Consider the following 21,641-nt stretch of genomic DNA (forward strand, 5'->3'; position numbering starts at 1 on the left):
TAATCTACCGGTTTCCGAGAGGAGTAGATAACGATACCTACAAATTTGAATTGTATAGCCGGGCATAGCAACGGTTGTATATCGCCAGCTAAAATGTGCGAGGGAGATCGGCGGCACTGGCATTCGTGGCACGAGCAGACAATATTGCGAATGAAGGTATACTTCTGACGCCGATTGTATCGGTGTCAAATCATTCGATACGTCTTGAAGACTTCTCTGTGACCACAATCTGGGTGAATAAATAAAGAAGAGCAGATCTGTGACCTCATGGCTCGCGCTACGACAAACAACCATTTTTGACCCTCTGGAGCATAAATGCGACAATAGAGCAGCTTGTCTCTAATCGCAATGAGTCGCTTGGCGCTTGAGGGTTTGCGAAGGAGGGACTTTTAGAGGTATCCATGAGGAGGTCAAGATAAAATGCTGCCCAGGAATCACTGCATTGTTCCGTAGCAATAATGTCCAACTCAGGAGAGGACAATGTGCACTCACACGGAGGGTCATCGGGCGATTTCAGTGCGAGGGGTGAAATGGAAGTGCGTCAGCGTCAGAGTGTTTCTTCCTTGAACAATTAACCACCCACACGTTGTACTCTTGAATTTTAAAGACCCCGCGTGCAGGTGGCCAGATAGATCTTTCAACGTCTAAATCCAACAGAATGCCTGTTGATCGGTGACAACGTGAAAACAACGGCCATAAAAATATTGGCCAAACTTCCCAAGCGGCGACACAAATGCCAAAAGTTCCTTTTCTGTAATGCTCTACTTGTTCTCAGCCTGGGTACAGTGTACTAAAAGAGGGCAGTGGGCTCACTCTCCGGCGGCAGCTGTGTGTCTTCGCCTGGGCAGCGGCGCTGCCATCGTCAATAAAGGGACGTAATTTCGGATGAATGAGTCGGCCAGATCCTCCAGAGCATCAGTTGTCAAGCCACGTTTCATTACGGCAGACGTTGTAGTGCGAAGTTCTTTAATATTTTATTTTTGTCACCACTATGCCGTATCAAGCATGTATCAATCACTGTGCCTTTTTGCACCTGATTAACGTTGGAACATCAGAGAATCTACTACCATGTGTCTAAGCGCGAAACAGAGTACATGTATGTGAAGAGCGAGTTGAAGCTGACGTTTCTTGGCATTCCTAAAAGTCAGAACAGGTGTAATTATTTCGAAAAGAATGTTTCTGAGCGACAAGCCTTTTGAAGACACATGCGAAGTGCATGAGCTTCATTTAGAGATGTGTAATTCGCTGAGAGGATACGTGCACATTATTGGTGAAAAAGAAGGGTGGATACCTCGAAAGAGGCCTAATCTTCACGGCAAAGCTGTGCCGCAATACTAACCGTTCTGCCTGCGCATCTTTTAAAGAGCTGACGCAATAAGGAACAATATTTAAGATGCAGAGTTTGGTAATTTCACACGTAAAATCTTAAACGGGCGCAAGGTTCTACATCAGTGGAAAGGGGTGCAAATGTTCATTGCAGCACTCACTCCTTCTCTTTTAGCGAATGATGGCTAAGAATAGCCCCCTGAAAACTACTATCTTTTGCGCAACAACCTAAGTGGGCAAAATAACTAAGTTAGAATAATTTATTCTAGCATACAGAAGGCCCAAACCCAGCTAGCATGCATGCATGTTTTAACCTCGTAAAGAAGCGGATGTGCTCTGTTATTGTGAATCCGGTCTGGAAGGCGAATTATAATTAGTCTTGATAGGAAAGTTTAGGCCTACATGACATGTACCGCATATTTTGGAAGATACTACATCTTTCTTGTCCACGAGGTGTCATATAAAAAATATACGATGTGGTCTAAAAATAGTGAATATGCGATATCCTCAAGCGCCCCAAAATAACAAGCATTTACTGTGCAGCACTAAAAAAGAAAACGGGGCCTGGGGTAATAAATTATTTGTAGGGTTTAACGTCCCGAAACCACCATATCATTATGCGAGACGCCGTAGTGGAGGACGCCGGAAATTTTGACCACCTGGAGTTCTTTAACGTGCACCCAAATCTGAGCACACGGGCCTATAAGAGAGGCTAGGGTTGCGTTGGCTGTCATTGGGTGGACTTTCCGCAAATTCTTTCGTGAAAGAAAATGAAAAAAGACAACTCGATGGTAACAAACGCTCTCAGTACTGTAGGTTGCCAAATAACACAAGCGAAATAATTTTACATTTAAGGAACCACACGTTGCAACTCCGGTGCGCACAGCGGCTAGCAGATTGTACAAGTGAAGCTTCTTTTTTGTAGCACGGGGTGCCACCTATTGTATGCAACGCCAACGGCGTCAGAGAAGCGGCGGTGTAAGACCATTGCCTTCTTCTAGTACAGGGTAGCCTAGGTAAGCGCTACTCGCGTAGGCTATGCCGTATTCCTTGTGACTATGTTGAAGCTGTGAGAGGGCTGCACCTAGGCATACGCCGCATTCGTCGATGTTGACCTCAGAGGGACCTCACGGTTCGAAATGGTGAAGAATGGGTGGTGTCTTCAGAAAGACATTGCAATGCGATGAGAGCTTCGTCACAGGTTGGGGACCACGATGGAAGATCTTGAGTGCCACCTTGGGTTTGCGCGAGAGGCGATATAATTGACGCAAAGTTTCAAAAAAATTGCCAGAAATAGGAACCTGGGCTAATAAAACTGCAAAATTCTTATATGTTGGTATATAGTGAGAGCTGTGGTATAACCACATATAGGTATAGCGGTGGTGTTCGGCTAGCATTGGCAGACTTGTTATCGCATATTTTCTGTCGCGTCTCCTTGTTCGGTCGGTTGTGGGCGGGTGGCACCACCCCCGAAATAGAAACATGTACTATGCTTAATGCATCCTTTTTCCAACTCGGTTGTACTCTGAAAAGAGTACACGTCGGAGCACCCCTGATATTTTTTTTGCGAGGCATTCGAACATTTCTCTAAATATCGCGCTGTGCACAGAAAGCAATTCAACAGAAAAGCCAGAATCATTTGACCGTTTTTGATGACAAAAAGCCTTCCTTAATATTAGGAACAGGCTACAATGAGACTAAGATCACCAAAAGCGATCTGCTCCTTGAATTCTGTCACGGGATCAAATCCCGGCTGCGGCTGCTGCAGTTCCGATTGAGGCGAAAATGTTGTAGGCCCGTATGCTCAGATTTGGGTGCACGTTAAAGAACACCAGGTGGTCAAAATTTGCGGAGCCCTCAACTACGGCGTCTGCTATAATCATCTGGTAGTTTGGGGACGTTAAAGCCGAAAAATCAATCAATCAATCCTTGAGCTCTAAGACAGAACGAAGTATGAAACCCTCTCCAACCTGACATCATTCGAGAGCATTCCTGTCACAGTCACCCCACATAGGTTCATGAACACTGTTCCTGGGGTCGTCTCAGATGAAGATCTTCTAAACCTCTCTGAACATGAGCTACTTGATGGATGGAAACAGCAAAATGTCATCAACGTACAGCAATCAAAATAAGAAGGGGCAACTCATAAAAGGCAACCAAGCACATAATATTAAATTCGAATCAAGTGAACTGCCATAAATCATTAAGACAGGTTAGAGTTTGGTGCTTTGTACCAAACCCACGCAAGTGCTTTAGGCTCCAGAGGTACGGCCACAGTTCTTATATTTGTAAAGTTTAGTCCACTTGTGGGTGATGTGCCGTCAGAGATAACATATCTTTTAAGGAAGCCAGAGAACGAGTTGCACAGTCCTATGGCACCACTTATGTGGATTCAGCGTGTCAGGGGGTAGTGGCGCACCAGCCTCTGCCCGCAGCCCGACCTGCGGCTAGCGTGCCGTCGGCTGTGGTGCCTGCCTCCAAGGCGGCAGTAGTTCAGTCTTCTCAACCAACACAGCAAAACGCGGCGACTCCGGAGTGGTCTGGTTACAAGGCCTGTGTCACCTAATGAGGTCTGAAACTAGAATGACCAGCCTGCATACGCAGAAATGCAGTGGCTTCCAGGAGGTAATTGACACTAGTCCAGTGCCTTCGGCAACGAAACAGCAGTGCCAATCTACAGGCCGCAATAAAAAAGGAAAGGAGAAAATCACGGGTCTTCCCCTTGAGCAATTACTTCTAGTACTCTCACACAGAACACCTTTATCTTTGCTAATATGCTAACACAATACTGTTATCAAGTATCAGGGGCCTCGCTTGCAACCCTGCTGACCTAAATGAGTTGTTATGCTTCAACCAGCCCAAGGTTTTCTGCGTCAAGAAGACACATTTGAACTCGAAATGCACAAATTTCCTCCGGTGTTATGCCATCTAGAGGAAGGATCGTGAAGAAACTCTTCTTTTATCAGGAAGTGTGGCAATAACTGTCGACACGTCTGTGCCTTGCCATCATGTAGTCCTCCAAACGCCTCTTGAAGTAATTGCAAACCATGATATTTTCTTCAGTAAGATGGTTACCATCTGTTCGATTTACTTATCATCTAGCTGCACCTTCACTAAAGTGAAATTTCACAACTTAATTAACCAGCTTCCCGGTCCTTGTATTATCGTTGGGGATTTCAACAAACATAACATATTATAGGGGCAGACGAAGAAAGTTCTTATCAGCGCAAACGACAGGAGTGGATATAAGAGATGATCCCCTCCTGTATTTTGCGCTGAGCCCTTTCTTCCTTTACCATGCAGCACCAACCAGCCAAATCAAGCACTTTATTAAAAAGAAAGACTTGCGCTGTGATGCAAGAGGTCGCCTTCTGAAGAACAATCTCGCAACCTCCAATGTATTCCTCTTCAAAAAAAGGAACCAACATATAACAGTATATCACACAATTCATACTCATCTATTCACCTAGCGACTGGTGCAGAAGTTCTCGCCTATCTTGATTGTAATGTTCTAAAAACATATTTGCGAGCGACCACTTTCCAATAAGGCTGCAGTTAACCGAGCAAGATAATTTTCCGTCCCATAGCCCTAAATTTAAACTAGACTTTATTCACAGGGAATGTTAAAACATTCCACATATCTGTCACGAGATTTGATCGGTTACCTTACGTCGCATATTTTACCGCTCCTATTTTAGGCGTATCTGAGAAAGCGATTCCACAATGAAATGGTCACTCCATCAGACGACGACTGCAAGCAAGCGCGAAGAAAGCAAAATAAGGCATGAGGCACCTGTCAGACCGCCAATAACCTGGTACAGTTTAAACTGATCAAATCACAGGAAAAGCGCACACAGAGGCAGGCCAGACGGACAAGCTGGGATAAGTTGTTTAAAGAAATTTATTCTCACAGGCAGTGAACATCAATTACAATCCAACAGAACATTGCGACAGAACACAACATCCACAGACACACCTAAAGTTGTTACAAAGGGATATGTGTACATATGTTAACGGAACACAACATACACAACTTACCCAACTAACCAGGAATTGTTACAAAAACAATGTCTACAAATGCACAATACATGGTAAACGAAGAACACACAAATGAAATGTAGAGATCAATATTTCAGATATATACATAGTATTTACAAGGTATTTGTATGAGTACTAAACAAAGATTAACCTACCAATACCAGGCAGGCCTGAAAACAAGCCTTACACGTCTCTCACAGATGAACACAAAACGGCACAAGACCAGTGTCGAAGGAATTCCTCCTCACCCAGAAAGAAGAGTTCCTCCGACAACACAGATAGCATTTCTTTGTACAGTCGCTCCAAAATCGGGAAGAGAGCACGGCGGCGACGACCTGCTGCAACAGCTTAACAACGGTTATGCCAAAGACTGTAGGCATCAGCAACAATAAGAAGGCAGGCAAAGCGGCCTCGAGAACAACGTCCAGAACAAACAAAGCGGTTTACTCCGAGGCCACGAAATCCTGCATGCACAGCCCTCCAGAAAACACGAGCAACGACACATTGCCTTAACACATGCTGATTTGTTTCCCGTAGGGAGCAGTTCGGACATGTTGATGACTGGACCAATCTCCACCTTTCTAGGTGGTCAAGGGTAGGAAGAACGCCCCACCCAAGCCGCCACATGAAGTCCCGGAGGTGGCCAGGTAAAAATGATGCCGTCAGCGTGCTCCAAGACACACGACTAGAGCGGGTGCGGCGTGCTGGAGGAACTAACGGGAGCAACAACGCGGCTGTTGTGTCACGATAGAATTGTCTAACACATCTAAATCAGGGCAAGTCGACTGGATATGACAAAAAAACGTGACAGCTGTTGCATAAAACGAAGGAAGTACTAATGATTGTGGGCCTCGATTAAGGCGCACATTAGGCAATAAATACCGAAGGTGAGTGCCTAGAAAATAATATGCCAGAGTTCGCGCGGGGGATTCCTCTCCTTTACGAGGCGCAAAAGGAAGCGCAGGGCCAATAGCCGGCAGCGTATTGATACCGAAGGGAAAGCAAAACCTGCCTGGGAACACTGCTGTCCTAACGCCGCACGAGAAACCAACTCAGTGCCGCCAGACTAAAAGAAGGAGCACAAGGCAGACTGTAATGACCTCACGATGCGTAAAGGCGGCTGTTCCACGTGAGAAAGGTACCAAATGCGACCGCAGAACACAGTCTGCGCAAGGTACCTCCACTCAAGAAGCGGGAAGTCGAATTCACGGGCGTTCTAAATTTCTTGTTTTACTTCATCGAGGGCGTTTGACCAAACAGAGTTACAAATGCCGTAGTGGTTGTATAGAATTCCTAAAATGCGAAGAGACGCAGCCGGCTGAAGAAGAGAGGTGGACCTAAGTGTGGAGTTGGGATAGCAGATGAACACATACCGGGATTTAGAGAGGTTTAGCGCGGCACCTGAAATGTCCTCATACTGGGAGAATTAACGCAGGCTTTGAGAAAGACTATCTTCATCTGAAAGGTACAGGGTTATGTCGTCAGCAAAAGCTGTGACATTTACGGTACTGCTGCCGGGAAGCGCAACACCCCGGACATGCGAATCTCCTTCTAGAGCACACAAAAATGGCTCAAGGCTGAGGACAAATAGAACAGGAGACAAGGGGATCCTTGACGGACCCCGCGTGTAATGGAAAAGGCAGCACTCTCCCAACCATCTAGAACTAGTGTGCTTTCTATACAAGAGTAGGTATGTCTAATTAATTCAACGAAAGTACCAGGAAAACCAAGGGCTGTGAGCACTTTAAAGATATACGTGTGCTCTAGTCGGTCAAATGCTTTTTCTTGGTCTAAAGACACAAGGAGACCACGCGCAGATGGCGACAGAGTATAGGCTATGATATCCTTGCTGGTAAAGGACAAACTGCGTATTTCCCGTCCAGGCATACATGAAGCCTTGTGATCACCCACCAGGGTGTTCAACAGAGCCATCAAACGTTGAACGATCACCGTCGCGAATATCTTATAGTCAACGTTAAGAAGCGTGATAGGTCTCCAATCTTCAGGATTAACAGAAGAAGCATCACCTTTTGGAATAAGCACAATGCGTCCATCTCGAAAACTTGATAGAAAGACACCATCCTCGAAACATCGTCGGATAACCGCGGTGAATGCAGTACCAAGCTCATTCCAAAATGATATGTAAAATTCAACTGGAAAACCGCCTGGCCCAGGGGCTGTCCCCCGTTTCATAGATTGTAGTGCTGCCTTTACCTCTTCGACTGATGGAGGGACGTGCAGAGAATCAGCAGCTTGTCGAGGAACGCGAGGCAAACCTCTAAGCATAGGCGGTATTATATCACAGTTTGTCCGCATGCCCGAACGTGACATCTTTTCAAAATGCGCCAGAGAGATCGATCACGCTTAGGAAGCGGCTGTGTAGGTGGTGTCTGCATGGTCGTAAAAACAGGTGATTGTGACTGCCCAAAACACGAATGCCTGGCATAGCGTAACACCTCGGGGTGGGCACAAGGGTTGTGCCTACAACGCCATGCAGTCGCCGCCAGAGACGAGGCGGCAACCAAATGCCGGAAGCGTTCACGTAATTCATGTTGCCAAGCTCGCATCAAGGGAGACGGCGTTTCAGCGCGCAATGCGATGCGTAACTTCGCTTCAGTATCGGCCAGCTCCTCAGAAACGCGACGATGAAGGGAACGCCCTTCAACTGAGCAGTGCAGGCGCCACTGCGTTTTAAGCGCATCTCAATCAAATAAATCAGACGCAGCGAGTGACACGCGTATTGCACGGGACAAATTTGAGCGAGAGCGCGCGTCCTGGAGGACGCGAAAATCAAGACGCCATGGTTTCTCCAAAAAGAAAATGGAATTTTTAGTTCTAATAGAATCGGACGATGGTCAGAGACGTACACAGGCGAAGGTGGGATGGGCGGAACACGTAAGTCGAAAACAAACGTCTCTAAAGCATGTTGAATATAAGCCCGGTCGAGTCTGCTGGAGGAGTGTCCGCGGCGCCATGTCCAAACAAAAGTATTCCCGTGTATGACATTATGCGCATCCAGCAATGAAAAATGCTGGACAAGGCGTCGCAGCTCACGTGAATTCCAAGCAGACCAACCCCAGCCAGGACTTTGTACATCGCATCGCGTATTTAGCACACAGTTAAAGTCTCCAATTAGAATTACATGACGACCGTCGAGGAAAAACATTCAAATTTCGTAAAAAAATCATGAGACTGTCCGGTTTGTGCAGGCTCATACACACATAGTATCCTAATTTGAAAAGAAAAGTAGGTACAATCTAGAGCAATAATTCTACCAACGCCGTCATAAACAACGTGGTGACCTCTCAATAAAGCCCGATTTAATATAATGATGCCTACTCCCGTAAAACGAGTTGTAGCGAAAGAAAAATAGCAGTCTAAGTTAAACTTTTTTTAAAAGCCCTAACGTCGGATAGTGAACAAAAATTAGTTTCCTGCAGGCATAAAACATCACAATTTGCAGCACGGGCTACACTAATCACCTCGGCCTGCTTTACCGGACTGCGAAAACCTTTTACGTTGAAGGAAATAATATTCAATGCGGTAGCCCTCGTAAACAATAAAGACAAATTTGGATACTAGACTCACAGTTCCGTCAGACGCGGAGCGCGTGCCCCGCAAGCAGCTCAATCACTTCTTACGACCAGGCGACCCACCGGAATCGCGGGGCTTGCGGGGCCGCATCGAAGTCCGCAGGGGACTTCTGTCTCTGCTGGGGGCCTCTGAGTCGCTGCTGGATATTCGGTGGCGCTTGGTGCCGAGGCTCTTGAGTGGAGATGGCACAAATTTGTCAAAACTACCCTGACTGATCTCGCTTGGAGTGCTGTCGGTGTCTATCTGCAGGGCCGTGTCGCTCCTAGTACTGCTCGTGTCCTCGTTGATGGAAACCTCGTCGCCTTTGGACAAAGTCTCTTCAATGATAGGAGGACTAACAGACGACTGGGCAGCCATGGGGTGAGCAACAGATATCACGACAGCATCTGCGACGCGCTCGCCGAGTGGCGCCTCCTCTGATGAGGGCTCGACCTGTGGTTCTGTGGGAACCACCAGTGGTCGTGGGCCGCTAGATGAATCATCCGCACCTTGAGGGGCTGCCTGGTCGGGGCTGGCTGGAGACGCTGTGGGCGTTTGGTGTGGCGTCTGGTGTGGCATTGTGATGCACCCAACTTCGTCCTGGCGAACATCCGGGCTTAGCGTCAATGATACGACGTCCTTATTCTTGCCTGATTGAAGTGGCGGGTAATTGTTGGAGGCTGCCTCGGAATACGACGGCCTGATGGTGCAGGTGACGGTGGCATGCAGGTCACCACAACGGCGACACGGCAGCGAGCAGCCCTTCCCGTCGTGGCCGTAAACGCCGCACCTTCCACAAAACGGAGCTGTGCAATTCATGCGGAAGTGCCCGCTGTCTCAACATCGACGGCACACTCGCTGGATCCCTTTATAGTCACAGGTCACTCGATGGCCAGCGACCTTGAGGTAGTTGGGCACCCGCGACGATGTCTTCATTTACATCCGGACGAATCGCGTCCCAGTGGTCACGGTTGGGCGCGATCCCATGAGTCCTCTGCTGATGTGCAGCACCTTCCCATAGGGAGACAATGCTTGCGCGAGGACCTCGCTGGGGACGCGGCACGGCAGAACAATAACGGTGACTTGAGTGACTTGGGGTCCCAAGGGTACGACAGCAACGCGCTCTCCTCTGATGATCAGGTGGGACGCGTCGACGATTTGAGCCAGAGCGGCCTCACTGTTAACGGTGACTTGGTAATTCTGGCCCCCAAAGTGCTGTACACAGTAGACCTCTTCGATTCCTACTATTGAAGACGTCGCGTCAACGACGTCTTCAGGACTTGTCCCCTCGGGGACGACTACGTCAAAGGCTAGCGCCTTCTTCGGGGGCTGGCTTGTCATTACGGGCGTCCGCCAGCCCAAGGACGCCCTGAGACGCTAACGACTAAAACGAGGGAACACGAGCACAGAACGAAGCTCCTTACAGCGGCACGCGTTCGTCCCTGTTGTCAGTGAACGCACACAACCGAGAATCTACAGTATGGATTAACCTGGGGAGAAAGAAGAAGCAACAAACCCAATCACTGCATCTTGTAATGATTTATATGTGGGGTTGAACGTTTCAAAACCACCATATTATTATGAGCGGCGCCGTAGTGAAGGGCTCTGCAAATATCGACCACCTGGGGTTTTTTAACGTGCACCCAATACTGAGCACACGAGTTTACAACGATTCCGCCTCCATCGGAAATGCAGCCGCCGTAGTCGGGATTTGATCCCATGGCCTGCGGGTCAGCAGGCCGGTACCTTAGGCACTAGACAAACGCGGCGGGGCCACTGTCTCTTGTAATTGACAGAATTGTATATGACATAATTAGGCACCTACACCCGGACACACAAAGGACACTGCTCGCAATTTACAACATATGTGCTGATGAACACACTCCAGACACGTGGAAACAAGGGATAGCAGTTTTCATATTGAAGCAGGCCAAAGACCCCTCTTTGGTCACAAGCTACCGTCCTATTGCACCAGCGAGCTGCCTCAAGAAGGTGTTCGGAACCTAGGTAAACAACTTCCTGTTGTATCATCTTGAATCAAACAACCTTCTAGACCCATGTAAACGTGACTTTAAAGAGGGCAGGTCAACAACTGACCACCTTGTGCGTGTAGAAACTAACATTCATAAGGCATGTGTCCGTAAACAATACTTCCTCTCAGTTTTTCTTGACATAGAAAAAAACGTTCGATATTACGTGGCACTAAGGAATCCTTCATGATTTGTCCACAATGGGTGTTGGCGGTACCAAGGTTAGAAATATTGAGAGTTACTTATCAAACTGTATGTTCCGTGTCAGGATTGGTACCACGCTTTCGAGATCGTTCATTCAAGAAATTGGGTACCGCAAGGTGGCGTACTGAGCTGCACTTTTTTATTGTGAAAATGATTTCTTTGCGATACTCAAATCGAAAAGACGTGTTCTACTCCGCGTATGTCGAAGATGTGCAAGTAGGATTCAGATCCTGTAAACTATCTGTGAGCTACACGTAAAAGGTAGCCTAAACAAAATATCAGAATAAGCCGATGAGACTGGCTTTAAACATGAAGTGCAGAAAAGCTTCATTGTCCTTGTTACTAGGTAAAGAAATTTCGTCTCATATCCAGCTATTGAACTTCACGGACAATGCTTAGCGCTGCATGTAGAGCAAACATTCCTGGGGTTATACTTGACTTCAAGTTTACTTTTATTTTCCGCATAAAATTCCTGAACGCCTGACGCCTAAAAATATGAATATACTGAACATATTGTCACACGCCTCATGGGGTAGTGACAGAAAATGCCTGTTAAGTCTTTAAAGAAGCCTTGTTTGATCATGGAAAGACTAGGGCGCTGTAGTTTATCAATCGAATAGACCACGCGCTTTGAAGATGTGGGATCCTATTCATAATTTAGGCATACGTCCCGCCACTGATGCTTTCAGAAGAAGCCCAATCCAAAGTCTATATGTCGAGTCAAATGAGTGTTCACTGGACCTACAAACTTCTTACTGTGTTTTTAATTATTTCCTGAATGTATATTCTAACAAACACTACGCTTGCTATCCTACAATCAATGATACCTCATCTGCACTACTTTTCACAACAAACTCATAGTAAAGGAGCCATTTTACCTTCGAGTTTGGAGGCTGTGTGATGATATCTTCAATATTGCTTAATCTGAATCGTTCCCGCCGTAGTTGTGGAAAATTGTCGACTACGACACGTCATTTACCAAAGTGACTAGGCATGCTCTAGACGCCCTTACACGCATTTTCTTAGCTGCAGACCGAAAATTGGCCCAGCATCAGCATGTAATTTGCAAATTTCGTCCACGACGATAGTCTTGCGTGTGGAGACAATGAACAAACATTTATTTGATGCTCTGCGCAAAAAAGTTGATGAACCGTATTCTGGAGGCGCTGCGTTAAAGTGCCTCGAGTGTGCAGCTGAGGTGAACGAGCGCATCAAGTCACGTCCCAAGCGATACATGAGTGCCATCTTGCAGTTTTCTTGGAAAACGAAGTGCGTGGCTCTGAGACGGGTGTGCGTGCCCGTTTCATAGGTGATAAAGGTGTACAAAGCAAGACGACGGGTTGGTGCCATCACCCTCTCGTCTTAGCAAAGCGTTGGAAACACGCGCTTTTTCGTACAAGCGTTGCATGAACAGCGCAGCGTGAGAAGCGCTACGGTCCTTAAAATTGGTTATGTATGCCTTTTCTAGTAAAAGATGCCCATGCAAATATATACGCATTGATATGGTACGCCAGACATGCGCAATATTTGCTTTTTAATTGACAATTTCCCAAGTATGAATGCTGAATCTTAAGCAACAATGGTGGGCGCTGCGGATGGGGGCGACCGTTTCAAGTGCCTGGTGCCGTTGGAAGCGGACAAACAGACAGGCCAAGATTTTTCCATCTGTAATGATGAATGTAGTGGGTAATGCATAGCTCGGAAAACACACTGTCAGTGCTAAGCACGAGACGCTTGCGCCGGACATTAACGCTGCTTTCGCTGGCTAGGCCTACGCTCCTACCTAGTTTCAAATAACAGTTCTGACTGTCACAGTTCCTTATTATATTTGGTGCAGTTTGCTTGGTCTCCTCGCCATCCTGGAGTTGCGAAGCCGGAGTCGACCTGCCGCTATGACCACTGCATCTGCCACAAGCCCTCCACCTATGGCTCCCCAGGCCATCGTGTGCTCTGGCGCGGTCCGTCAGCGGGACCCTCCCATATTCAGTGGCACGGATGATCACGACGTCGACGACTGGCCGGCTACCTACGAACTTGTGAGTGTCTTGAGCAAATGGGACGAAGCCTCTAGACTGGTCACCACCGGCATTTACCTCAGTGGCATTGCCCACTTGTGGATTCGGAACCATGAAACCGTCGTTCCAACTTGGACAAAATTCAAGACAAAGAACAGCGAAGTCTTTGGTCGTCCTGCTGTTCGCAAACTTCGTGCGGAGCAGCGCCTTCAGTCAAGATCTTAACTGCCTGGTGAGAAGTTCACCAGTTACGTAGAAGACATCATTGACTTGTGCAAAGGCGTCGATGCGAACATGACAGAGGTGGATCGCATCAAGCATATTTTCAAGGGTATCGACGAGGACGCATTCCAAATGCTCGTATCAAAAAGCTCGGCTACTGTCGCTCAAGTTGCCGAGCTCTGCCAAAGGTATGATGAGCTGCGGCGGCGACGTCTCGTCACCCGCTGTACTGTCACACATCAGGAATCGATGTCCAGCTTGACTCTCTCGCGTGATCCCATCCTCTCGCAGATAAAAAATTTTGTTCGTGAAGAAGTTGCCCGCCAACTGTCGCTCATCTCTGGCCTACCGGAGTGCAGTGCACCGCTCAGCCCTACACGGCGGACTATTATACAAGACCAAGTGTCTGAAGCCTTTCCTCCACAGCTGGTGCCACCAGTCAATGCGCCATCGACATATGCCGAAGCAGCAGCACGACCACGACCACACACGTTCCGAGCGCCGCCTCCCCTGTCTGCTCCTGTTTATACCACCCAGCCGCCACTACCTCCAGTCCTCCGAGCCCCTAATCCATGGCGCACTGCCGACAACCGACCAATCTGCTTTTCGTTTGGTCTAGCCGGACACGTCGCACGTCTTTGCCGCAGCCACCTGCTCCATTCACCTGAAAACGCGTGTTCATATGAGTACGACCACACGTTTCCCTAAACTCCAGACCCCGAATTGCAACCTCCTCGACCAAGCCAACGACCACCTTCTCATCGCCGATCTCCTTCTCCACGTCGTCGCTCACCCTCCCAGATGCGCCTACGCCCCCTACAATCGATGCAGAAAACTAAATGACGCAGTTCCCGAGGCAATAACTGTGCCCTCATCGCAAAGCACAAGCCCTCTTCAGTCGCCGCCGAATGTGATTAATGCCGTTCTTGAAAGTGTACCTGTACTTGCTCTTATTGATACTGGTGCCGCCATTTCTGTTTTTTCCGAGAAAGTTTTTCCTGAAATTCGAAACGTAACAACGCCTTACTTGGGTTCGTTTCATCATACTGCCGCTGCAAAGCCTGTGCAGCCTATGGCGGGGTGTACCGCGAGACTAGTATTTCAAGGAGTGCCTTACACAGCGCAGTTCGAAGTACTCCAACACTGTTCTCACGACATCATTTTAGGTTGGGCTTTTCTCTCCCATCACCAAGCCGTCATTGATTTTTCCTGTGCCGAAGTTGTCTTTTGTCCTCTTGGTGATGCTCTACCAGCGGATTATCGCTCTTCCTGCGCGAAGTTGGTCATTAGTGACGACACTCGGATCCCTCCGCGCGCTACTGTCTTCGCACCTGTATCTTGTTCCGCCGTCGTCGACGCTACCGCATTCTTTACGCCTTCTGCTGCTTTCGTTCATCGCCACCTATCACCGCTCCCAACCGCTCTCGTCACTCTTCAAGGTGGTGCGACTGACGTGCCTGTGGGGAATCCTTTGCCATTCACGATTATGCTGCTTCGGGGCGAATGTATCGGCTCCAATTATTAATCCAATTATTCGAAACTATCGCAACACTTGACGTTCCTGATGGATAATCGGAAGTCAGCGCCGTCTCCTGTAGTTCCAGGAATGGCCCTTCCACTGCCGACATTCTCAACCGTGTAATCAACGAAGGCCTAAACCCACAACAGAGGTGTGAGCTTTTGAGCCTCCTCGACAAGTTTCGGTCATCTTTTGACAGTCCCAGCGCTACCTTAGGTCGAACATCTACCGTATGCCACCAGATCGACACAAGTATTTATCCACTACTACGGCAGCGACCATACCGTGTTTCGCCGACTGAACGCCATGTCATCGATGAACAAGTAGGTGACAGGCTAAAGCGCGGCATCGTTCAACTAACAAACAGTCCTTGGGCGTCGCCGGTTGTTTTAGGTAAAAAGAAGGATGGCACAATACGCTTTTGGGTAGATTATTGTCACATAAACAAAATAAAACGAAAGGTTCTTTATCCTTTGCCTCGGATCGATGACGCCCTCGACTCTTTACAAGGCGCAGAGTTCTTTTCCTCTCTTGATCTACGCTCTGGGTATTGGCAAGTGCCCATGAATCCGGAAGATAGACCAAAAACTGCCTTTGTTACATCAGATGGCTTACACGAATTTAACGTGATGTCATTCGGCGTATGCGATGCGCCGGCAACACTTGAGTGCATGATGGACACTATCTTACAAGGCCTCAAATGAAGCTCGTGTTTGTGCTACTTAGATGATGTGGTGGTATTCTCGCCCGATTTTTCCTCGCACCTGAGTCACTTGGAACAGGTTCTACGCCACCTTTCTGCGGCTGGCCTCCAACTAAACTTGAAGAAGTGTCACTTCGGAGCACGCCAGCTGATCATTCTCGGACACGTCGTGTCGAAGGATGGCGTTCTCCCTGATTTCGCTAAGCTACGTGCTGTTAGCGAATTCCCGAGGCCCGCGTCTCTCAAGGAGCTGCGTAGTGTCATTCGGCTTTTCTCACATTTCCGCCGCTTTTTCCGGGATTTCGCTTCGATCATAGCACCTCTGACAGACCTACTTAAGGGAGACCGCAATCTATCTGCGTGTTCTCCAGCATGTGACAGTGCGTTTGCGAAGCTCTGTGAACCGCTAACAACACCACCCATACTGTGATATTTCGATTCAAGCGCTCCCACAGAAATCCGCACGGATGACAGCGGTGTCAGTCTTGGCGCCGTACTCGTCCAACGATAGCCTGGTTACCAAGAATATGTTGTTGATTACGCGAGCCGCACTCCTACAAGAACAGAAGCAAATTATTTGTTAACTGAGAAAGAATGCCTAGTGATCATCTGGGCCATTACCAAATTTCTGTCTTACTTGTACAGCCACCCTTTCTATGTAGTTACTGGTCACCACGCGCTCAGCTGGTTATCCTCCCTCAAGGATCCTTCCGGACGCTTGGCACGGTGGGCTTTATGGCTCCAAGAGTACAACATTCGTGTCATTTATCGCTCAGGCCAAAAGCATGCCGATGTTGATGCTCTTTCGCGTTCGCCTGTTTCTGCTGATATTGCGAGTGTCTCCATCCAAGAGAACTTACTTCCGCTATCAGGACCCATCGACATGGCTGCGGAGCAGTGCAAAGATTCGTGGATTGCGTCTCTAATGGATTACCTATCTTAAACACTCGCCCACCCACCTTCTCGAGCGCTACACCAACAAGCCTCTCACTTCGCCATCCGTGATGGAATAATTTATCGCCGCAACTACCACACTGACGGCCACAAATGGCTACTCGTCATACCCAGGCATCTCCGTGCCAGCATATGTGCTGCTTTCTATACCGATCCGCAGTGTGCACACGCAGGTTTATTTAAAACCTACGCCTGGCTACGTTTTCGGTTTTACAGGCGCTCAAGTGTCTTTACAAGTGTCTTTACAGTGGAGGCACATGCCTAACGTTCTGCTGTGAAACACATCGAACAATTTAAACAGGCTAAGGCAGTTATATACACAGACTCACTAAATGTGGTTGAAGCTTTAATGTCATGCCGGAAACTCAGAAACCTCGTAGTCGCGGACTTATATTCAGCACTATTCTCTGTCTACACCTCTAGCCAGCATATAACAGTGTGCTGGGCGCCTGGAGACAGAGGTATCGATGGAAATGTACTGGCGGACCAAATCGCAAATTCACTTCACGCAGATGCAAAGAAAACATCTATATCTTTGCCTGCACGAGATCTAAAACCAAACCTGCCAGAAACTACGAACTCACTGGGAACATGACTGGGACTCTCAATATTTAAACAAACTCTACATAGTTAAGTCATAGTTAGGACATTGGCCATCATTAACCAAATTAAGACGAAGTGATATCTTATTTTGTCACCTAAGAATAGGACACATGGTACGCAGAGTTTTTTATTGACTGGTGAGGAACACCCCCTGTGCGATATGTGTGATGAAAGGCTTAGAGTTCAGCAATGGACTGTGATGAAGCAGAAAATGAAAGGGTAATACACTTTCCTTTAGTGAAAAAAACAATGCACACCTTTTCACTTGTCTCTTTTTCAAAGCAGAGAACCATCATTTAGTGCGAAATCTGTTTCAGCTTTCTTGAGCAATGTCTGCATGCTTAATATCATCTGCACTAGCAATCGCAACACTGCCTCCCCCGAGAAGCAGTAGTTTACGATGTTTCTTCGTAATGTCGAATGCCTCCTGGATCTTTGAGAGGCTGATGTGCTCCTTTGTGCTTCATCTATTAAGAATTAATATAATTCTTTAGGTTGGGATCTTCTGCTCATAGCATTCACCCCGCAACAGCAGCCACCATAATTTTAAATTCCAGCCATTTTAATGCGCATACAGTTTTGAATCTAAGGCTTCTCTACAGCCAATTTATGAACCATATAGCCATACAATTCCATAACCGTAGTTTTGACGCTCTTTGGCAAACCATGACCCTTACGTCGCTAAAGGTCATGCAAAAAAGTTTTGAACATTTTCCGGTATGTAGGCGACAAATGGTATTCTACTCGATAACTTTGCCAGGTCACGAACAGGATGCTCCGTCAATCTCAGATGTCGTCCAGGATGAGCTCCAATCTCTTGAGGCCACATACGAGCTCCCTGAAAGTGACACCACCAAATTTCTAGACTTGACGCTGTTTTTTATACCTGATTGTGGTATGAGCATCATCATAGCTGATAGCGGTATGAGTCTGAAGGGCAAAAGCCATTGCTCCCCTTCTCGTCGTGTCATTCGAAACTAGTGAAAAAGGCAATCACACACTCAGCCTTGCAGAAGGCCTTGAACAAGTTTTGTTTTCACGAGGAGGATGACGCTTTTGGAGCAAGTGACCTCCTTAAGGTCACAGGGTTCACGCTGGACAGGGTGCTGTCTGTGACAGAAGGCTTGCTTACAGAAGTCAGAGATCCCCGAAGAGAGGTGGAGCACAGAGTGAGATCAAGCATGCACGATAAAAAGAAGACAGCTGTGGTTTCATACGTGCACGACGTTTTGCACAGACTTAAGGAGATTGGAAAATGCGCATTGGTTGGTGTGGTTCTATCGGCCTCAGAGAAGCTTTCTGGGATGTGCAGCTCGACTTCTCAGATGAGAGAGAAAAGAGCCTGCACCACACACCATCAGTGAAAGTTCGTTCTATGCAATAAAAGTCTTTTATACGTCATTCCTCTTAGGTGTGCTAGAAATTATGTGGGTACGACGGGACGCTATCTGCAAGACAGACTTCGTGAGCAGTACTATAGCGTTCACACTACAGTATCAGGGCACCTGGGCATCTTTTTGCTGGACTTCGAATGTAGCCATTTTTTTTTAAAAAACTGCGGTGCTTGCTCGCAATTACGACCAAAGGAAAGAGAGAGAGACATAACTGAGGTTGAGTAAATCAAATGGCCTTGGAAGCATGTGTGAGCATGCATTCCTTGCACCTTTCCGACAACGAGCTTTTGGTTTGGCGAGTCCCGGAAAGGGGATGGTGTTAGTTCTCGTGTACTACTTACGGGCTCTTTATATTTCACTTTTATTTTTGTTCTTTTTGGTTCTCATCTTTTCTTGTTTTGCCTGTATATATATACGAGTGCCCTTATCTAACGAACTATAGTTGGAAGAGTTCGTTGTGTCCTCTTTCTCTCGCTCGTTTGTTGCCGGTTTTCGCGCTGCACTACGACTGAGTAGTTCCAACTCGCCCAACAAGAAACGTTGCTAACTTGTAGAACAATAAGATTGGGGTGGAGCATACTCTGCAAGCATTGCCAAATCATGAATGGTAATTGGCTACTATCCTTCAAGAGGCAGGTATCTAAAAACTGAATCTTACCATATTTACCTGTGGAGAAGAATCCTTGAGGATTACAAAGAAGGTTAATGTCAAGTTGAGAAAGATGCAGCGAGCAATCGAAATAAAAGTGATAAGTGTAATCCTCCTTGGACAAGAAGAGAGCAGAATATATCAGAAAATATACGGGTACTAAGGACATAACTGTGGAAATTGAAAATAAATGGCCATCGGTAGGGCACGTAGCACATAGGCAATATAACGATTGGTCACTAAGGATTACCGACATGATTCCAAGAGAAGACAAGCGGTGAAAGGGGAGTCAGAAACATGGGTGTGCAGGTGAGATTAGGATGTTTGCGGGTATAAAGTGGCAGTTGCAAGCGAAACATTGAGTAGGTGGGCGTTACTTGGGAGAATGCTTTGCTTTGCAGTGGGTGAAGCCATGGTATGATGATGATGATACTCTGAAATATACCCTTGATGTGACTAATAATGCTACATTGAGTGTGTGCGTGCGTTTTTTTGTCGTTTCAGCCGTAACTGAAGAAAGCTTAGGTCAGTAAAAGTACAATAACTGAAAAAGTGTTTCGTAAAATACCCATTCTGTCTTTTTTCTCTTTCACATGCAGTCAAGACAATTATTTGCACTGTAAGCGATACAACTACCTCTGAAGACATGTACCCACCAGACAACTGCGACTATCTCTTCTATAGCGACGTGTACCCATCCAATGGCCGAGTCTTCGCAAAACAAAACTTCGCCACCTGGCTCCTTTTCCAGCGGATAGCCAGTAGACGTCGCAATATGGAGTTTGGAATGTCATTCGACTTTCGGTAAGTCAGATGTAAATATTTCTGAAACTTGCACTAAGAGCAAATGAGAGTTTACCCCACAGCGAAAGCTCACTATATGGTAGCACCTAAAACAGCAACGTTATCATCAACAGTGAATTATCTGTTACAAACATCGAGCATTCTCGACCACGCCGTCTTTTGTAAACTGAACGGTGCCAATGTGTTGACGGAAAAAACCTCCTTCAACTAAGCACTCGGCAACGGCACGTCACCCCTACACCTGCAGCGAAGTGCGAACGTAGGCGTTCCGGGAAAATGACCAAGGGGGAAGCGTACAACATGAAATGATTCGATTGCATCGGCAGTTGATGTTCGACCAGCGAGAAGCTTGGTTGGCGGGTGCGCGAGTCTCGTGTAGGCGAAAACCATGGAGTGTCCTCCGCAACTTATTCAGACGGGTGCAACACCAGGCACACCCGTCGCCTATTAAAGTGGCGAGATCATCAGCGGCACTCCGTCAACTTCTCTATATGCTCCACAAGCTGGGCTGGTCCATATAGATCTTTTAATTGCGAATTTTCAACTGGTATTCTATTAAACCCAGCTTGTAAATAATGTTTTAGCGTACGCTGCATCAAATCAGAAGCTTAGAAGCGCGAACACAAACTTTATGCAATTGTTCTTTGTGCCTTTGTGGTTTTCACCAGTTCCAGTTATTTTATTAGCATTCTACTTTGTGTATATTTGTACTTTTTAAGCACAGTTTGCTTTTGTAGCTGTTCTTTTCAACCCCTATTTTGTTGTCTCCTCTTGCTTAGTAGTTGCTAACTCTTGCCTTCGGCCCTTTTGTAATTGAAAGCTTTCTTTTTGTTTCAACGAAACCTCCATGTCTGTTCTATAAGTGCATCAGTCAGACTTAAACTTGACTACAGGTGGAGGTGGTAACCCGCACGGGCTGACTGACCCACACAAATTTGAAATGTACCAATTCGAGCTCTTAATGTGTCGTAGGCCTAAATGTAAAGTAGAAGCCTGAGAGTATGCTGCACGTCACTGATAGACTGGCGGGGCGTCATCCGAAGTGTGTGACGCTCAGCAAGAAAAAAACGAAATGTATCACACAAAGTGCGATACATAAGGCTTACATTATTACACGAGTGCGACTTAGATTGCGACATGAGTGGGACAACTACAAAACGAACCCGAAGACTTTCAGAAACAGATGATTATGACAGTATAACTGTTGAGCTTTTACGTCCTATAAATTCGATATTATTTTAAGGCAGGTCATAGTTAGGAGGTCAGGAGACAGTGCCATCTTGTGTTTTTTGACGTCAAGCTCAGCTACAGAGGACTGGCCGAAACAATGTCACCTGCATCAAAAAATCTAATCAAATCATCCGAAATCGAAAGTATAATAACCTAAATTACTAGATATCAGACAGGAGAAAAAGAATACACTGTATTGGGCGAAGAATTGTGGCGTCCAATTTGTGTTTGAAGTCTAATGAAATGTGTAAAAATGTTTGATATTGACATCACACCCAAGAAACAGTGTTCAAGTCTTTATTTTTACTTTCACTCAGCTTGTAACATTTCCCTATTATTACACACAACAGTGGTGGGCAAACCTTCGAGTTGCACGA

This window comes from Rhipicephalus microplus, chromosome 8, assembly GCF_043290135.1.
Source record: "Rhipicephalus microplus isolate Deutch F79 chromosome 8, USDA_Rmic, whole genome shotgun sequence".
Classification (NCBI taxonomy): Eukaryota; Metazoa; Arthropoda; class Arachnida; order Ixodida; family Ixodidae; genus Rhipicephalus; species Rhipicephalus microplus.